We start from the raw sequence: 6,131 nt of genomic DNA on the forward strand, positions 1-6,131 counted from the left end.
CCCACGCAAGGTTGTCAGCAAAAAAATATGGAGATGAGCCTAGGAAGTTCTGTGAGATTTCACACTAACAGCTCTTCAGGTTAGGCTGGAATTAGACAAACGGAGAAATAGCAAGAGCAACGTGGAGCCTACAGGAAAAGAAATTAGCTCGCATTTTACTTTCAATACAGAACGATAGTAAGAGCACTTAGGTTTTGTCTATCTCTTTTCCTTCTTGATTTTCTTACTTTACAAAGTCAGGTGATTTTATCCCCATACTAAAAGAATGTGTGTGTGTGTGTTTGTGTCTAGGAAATGAAGGTTAAGAAAACTGAGAGCACGATGCAGGTAAATTGGAAAACCCTAACTCTCAGGTCTGTGCCTGGCTAACTGGCCTGGACTTCTTTCCAACCTTGGGTAGGCTTTTTATCCTGAATTGACTGGCAGTCACTGGTGAACTGAACATAATAGCTGCAAGTAATTTTATGAGCTGAGAGTTTCACTTTCACCCTGTGCAGAATATATTGGACATTCTTTCTTCAAGACACACAGAGGTCCTATAAGAAACTTAGTTCAGTTTTTAAAGAAAAAAATTCTAAGAAGTATTTCTTTTTTAACTAAAAGTAATGGGCTTGCTGAATAGGCAAAGGTTCTTGTTGAAGGAAATGTCTGCATTTCATAGATACATTCTTGCTGGACTGAATAACTGCAATATTTGCATATTGTCAGACTTCCTATCAGCAATGAAACAGTCAGTTTAGGTGGTGTCAAGCAAGTGATCTATAGGTTTTTTAGTGGTCACTGATATAGGTGAGAAGGTCTGTACCACAGGATTCAGCAAGCTATATGCTGTTCTAAAATTGAGAGCTAGTAATACGCTTGCGCTCAGCTTTGTTCTGTAAGTACTTTGTTATATAGGGATAATTTCTTGAATCAAAGGGTCACATCAAAGATGAGAGAAGCTGCACAAATGTGATTTTATTCATGTGAATAGTTCCATTGAATTCCTTCATACTGCTACTTGTGTGGTTTAGATCTTTATTAGGAGGTCATGGAAATTTCATTTTGTATTCCAATTGTGAGAATGCTACAGAAATTCACGGCAAAATCCTAAACTAATGAGTGTGCATATAATTTACCCATACAGATTTGTTTCACACAGAGTGACAATGAGGAGCCATAGAATGCCTTTTATCTAAAGATGGAACCTGATTATTATCTTTTTAATGGCAGCAGAGATAGGACAATGTCAGAGGCTTGCAGTATAAGCCACAGTAAAAGGAACAGCACTTACACCACCATTGCTTTAATGTTACCTAGCTTCTGAGATAGTGATGCTCCAAAGTTGCACATGCAGGCAAATGAAACCACCAGTGAGTAGAACATGGGTGCTTAAAGGCCTTTGACTTTTAGGGCCTATATGTATGTATGTATGTATGTATGTGTGTATATATATATATATATATGTATATGTATAATCATAAAATCACTACATATGCTCATTACTAGACCAAGTAATGAGCACACAGCAGCAGCAGCAGCTTTGTCTTGTCCCACAGCCAACTACACTTAGGCCTGATTCCTATTTCCTAGAGAACCCCCCAATGCAAATAACATTTAGTAAAGGAGGGGATGATTTGGGCAGGTTTTTTTTTTCTCAGTCTTTACTGAGACACATTTCCTCAGGCTGATCTCAGAGCTGCTGTTTTTCAGGGAAGATATGAGGTGCAGTCTTGACTTCTTACTGTCATTAAATGTCATGCAACAGTATTTACAAGGGAAGGGGTGTCCTTACTCCTTGCTATAAAGCCAGCAATTACATTTTCTAAGTAGAAACTGATTGTGGATGAGATGGTAAGCAGCTGTCCTGCCTCAGCATGAGATAGGTCAGTATTTCAAGAGCAATCTCCTCTGGGATGGTTTGATAGACACTTTGCAGGGCTACATTGTACTCCTGCACAGGGGTGAAAATTGAGTCCTGTTCTAAAGTGTAAGCTAAGCCTCTCAAGTCCCACGTTGCTGAGGGGACAGAAAAGACAGCAGTGGCTAACAGATTCTGAGACCCAAACCAAGGAGTTTTTAGCCACCAGTGGAAGGGAATACCCTACTTAAACTTTGTTTTCTCCTCTGCTCTGCCAAACTTATCCAAGTAAATAACACTTTATCTCTCAATTTCTGAAAGCAACACAAATCCTCTACTTGGTCATGATGTTTTTCTATTTTTAATTGTATTTTATTAAATAAAAAATGCTTCCATCTACAGCGAAACAAACAAAGTTTCCAGTTATTATATGCTTTTAGTTTCTGTCTCCTCTGTAAGTACCTTATTTTCTCCAGTCATTTTCAAGATTTCAGGCTAGGATCACCACCGCCTCTTATATCATATTATTTCCCTACCATGAAGTTGTTTATGTGTATTGTTTACCCAACAGACATTTCTCTTTCACTTGGTATATTCATTACTAAATAATTCTGTGAGAAGATACAGGCCACTGATTTTTTGCAATTTGCATCCCCATACTCTAAGCTATGTTGAAAGCAAAGCTTTTTTGGTCCTCTTGCTTTGGAAGTACATTAATATTTCTATGACCTTTACTAGACGGCAGATGAGAAGCATTAGGAGTAAAATAACAAACAAACCAAAGGAAACCAATTTTTTAAAATGCATATTTCTGAAAGGAGCAAGAGGGAAAAGAATCTAGTCTAAAAGAATATGAACTTTAGCTTGAGTTATGATAATTGTTCTATTGTAGCCTATTTTTCCATGTCTAAATGTTTCTTTATGATCAAACCATTAAACATAATGCAAAAATGTATTTGAAGGGGTTTATAAACAAAAAAGATATAGATATTATTTAGGGATATTTAGAAAGAAATAGAATTATTTAAGACATGTTTATTTACTGTGTACATTGAAGGGATCATATTAAAGGCATGGTCACTATGCTAACAACTACTTTACAAAAAACATCCCTTCAACTCATTTCACTTCCAAAGCCTGCTGGTTATAAAGAGAAATTCTGTGAAACAAGCTGCAACTGTAGTGACTTTTTGCGAGGTGTAAATGCTCTGCTTTAGAAGACTATACTTTCCATAGCCCTTAGAAGACTGTAGAAGGAAAACCAACTAAATTCTACTCAGGAAACCATTTCTCTCACGGCAGCATTGTTTTTCAGTGGTTTTACTACAACCGGAAGCCAACTCTGTTCCTGTTCATCTAGGTGTTGATGCCATAACTCAAAGGAACAGATCCAAAAATTATTTTTTTGTCACTTGAAATTTGATTGCTTTATGAACACCATGTATACATCAACAGCATTTATGATTCAGCAAGGCATTCAACAGATGGAAAGCAGAAGTTGGCCCATGAACTGAAGTATTTGTTCAATGGTTTCCAACTGAAGGCAAAACTGAGATTCTTTAATAGCCACCCTATTTCATATATTTTATATCATATGTCACAGTATCAAGTGAAAAGATATTCTAGGGGAAGGGAGGTATTTCTCTTTAGGATGGTGTGGAAGAGCCAGAAAATTTTAAAACAGCAATAACCAGCTCACCATACCATGAATCACATGAATCTAGAAGAGTTCAGATTAAATCAAGTAGTGCTATTTATAGGATTGACATGATGGCAAGAATCCCCTTCTGTCTTCACTGCCAAGAGCAATGCTATTGCAACCAGCAGAAAAAGGGATAGGCCTTATACAGAAAGTGTCACACACCTATTTTTTAATTATTAGTTTTGTAAGTTCTTCTGTTTCAATATATGAAAATTATCTCCCTTTAAGGTTTCAAGGAATACTATCTTGTAATTTTAGGATCAAATACAGATTTGCTAAAGTAATAGAACTTCTTAATTGGAAAAACAGTTTAAAAACATGCTTTTTGTTGTTTTAATGAGTTCAAGTGAAATGAAGGACTTTTTTATAATTTGGATACAAGTATTTCCCTTCTATTTGCTCTTTAAGCCCAAAAGCTTGTTTCTTTTTGTTCAAGTTTTCACAGAAACTGAAAGTAACTAGAAGCTGACTTTCAAAAATACCTTTCCTCCCCACTCTTTATTTTTTTTATAATTTTCCTCAGCTTGACCTAGAATATGAAAAAGTGTAAATCATCCTAACCTTTTTTTTTTTTTTTTTTTTTTTTTTCCACAATTTTGATTTATCTAGAGTATTTCTAATATACAGCTTTCACTCATTAGATGTAGAGATTCTGGCTCTTAACCAATCTGTAAAGTCAGAGAAAACTATGCTGAGTTATCCAGCTGAGAACCTGCCCCCCTTTAAATATCACTCCCATCTCCTTAGATAATTGTGCTTTAATTATGCCATGTGTAGAATGTTTTTATACATAAAGCAACCAATCTGAACTTACTCAAGCGATGGCATCTGTCTTTGCAGTCAGTGTTCTCAGCCCACTGCTGGTTTAAAATGTGATCAGTTTTCATCTGTTAGTTTGAATGGAATTTAAGTTTCTGTTGAAGATATAGCCTCTGATGCTGCATTGCATTGCACACAGTTCCTACATTCTTAACCAAAGTCAGATCATTCTCTTTACATTGCAGAGCTGGGGCTCTGAAAGACTTAATTGGAATCCTTCTCAAGCATATAACAACATGGCCTTTGTAACCAGTAACAAATTTTCAAATATTTTTATATGGTACATAATAATTCAGTAGGACATAATTAGCCAAACTTGCAAAAGAGACTATTTTTTAATCTAAAATACTCACTGGCTTGTATACGCGCGTAGGTCCAAAATGTACAAGCACAAAAGGCAAAGGCATCCTTCCTGTACCTATACATATGCCTTGATTTTGCATATGTACACAGAAGTTCTAATTTAATGCATACAGAGAAACTGATGAGATGAGATGAGATGAGATGAGATGAGAGCATCTGTTTTTAAAAATCTGGTATCAGTGGTTTGTGCACAATGAAAATACAGAAAGCTAGAAGTGATATAGTTTCTTTGTTAGGTCAGACACTACAAGAACTGCAATCTTTCTGCTTCACTTTAGGATAAACAATCTGCTACAGTCTTATTAGGGGAAACGGTATACCTTAGTGTCAGTCCTTTTCTTGCTTAGCTGTCAACTGACATTCCCTAGGGGCTTGTATATCCTCTGTGACTGAGATTTGCACAGCAATGTCAGGGGTTTGGATGCTCAGTTCCCATTATTGTTGCTGAGGATCTAATCCCTTTGTTAAGAGATATTAGTTCTTTCTGCAGATGTGCTGTCTTCTGGCTCTGTGGTTAATGTTCCCCACCTTTCAGTATTTCTAGTGAGTATTTCCAGGCTGCTTTTAAACAGGCCTTTTGCCATTGGTGCATTTCATAGTCCTTCACAGAAAGCCCTTAAGTGGCTATGGGAAAGCTATTACAAATGTGTTACATACATATGTACCTCAAAAGCCTGGAGAAAACCTGTACTGGAGAAAATCAAGCAGGATAGGTAACAGGGCAGGTATATAGATGATTTGAATAATACCAGAGACCTCAGCACAGAAACTTCTGAGCAAGCTGCCAGGCTGTCCAAATTAAAATAAACTATGACGACTATTTTGGCCCCTGGAGAACCGTAGAACTCCCTGGACTACAAATTCACATTTGGTCTCTTTCTTAGGGATGCAACTTCCTCATGTTGTCTACAATAACATGAGAAAATAAAACACTGCTGAGATAAATCCTTAAGTATTGGCCCTCCATCTTCCCCGTTTAACTGTTTTCAGTTTAAGCATAAAAGAATTTAAGCATCGATGCAAGCCACTCAGTCTTATTTAGCCTCCAGATCAGAGAACATAACCTGCCTCCTTTTATTGACTACTACACACAGAGTCAGTACAGGCGAAGATTAAAATCTCACTCTGACATTTAAGCATCTTTGCAAGACTAGTGAGAAGGGTTGCCGCTCTGTAATGATTTCTTTGTTAGTAATACATTTACATATGTGCATCCACATGTGTATGTGTGTTTGTATATATATATACACAAAATGTTTATGTCAATGGATGGAACAGCTACAGCATCATCTTCAACCTTAGTTAATAAGGCAATCCAGTAAGAACAAGAAAGAACAAGTTTCAAGCCTTTGACTTATGACTCCTCTTGTTTTAATATGGTTTTAACTGTCAACGCTAGTAAGTCAT

This window comes from Falco cherrug, chromosome 3 (genome assembly GCF_023634085.1).
Source record: "Falco cherrug isolate bFalChe1 chromosome 3, bFalChe1.pri, whole genome shotgun sequence".
NCBI classification, from domain to species: domain Eukaryota; kingdom Metazoa; phylum Chordata; class Aves; order Falconiformes; family Falconidae; genus Falco; species Falco cherrug.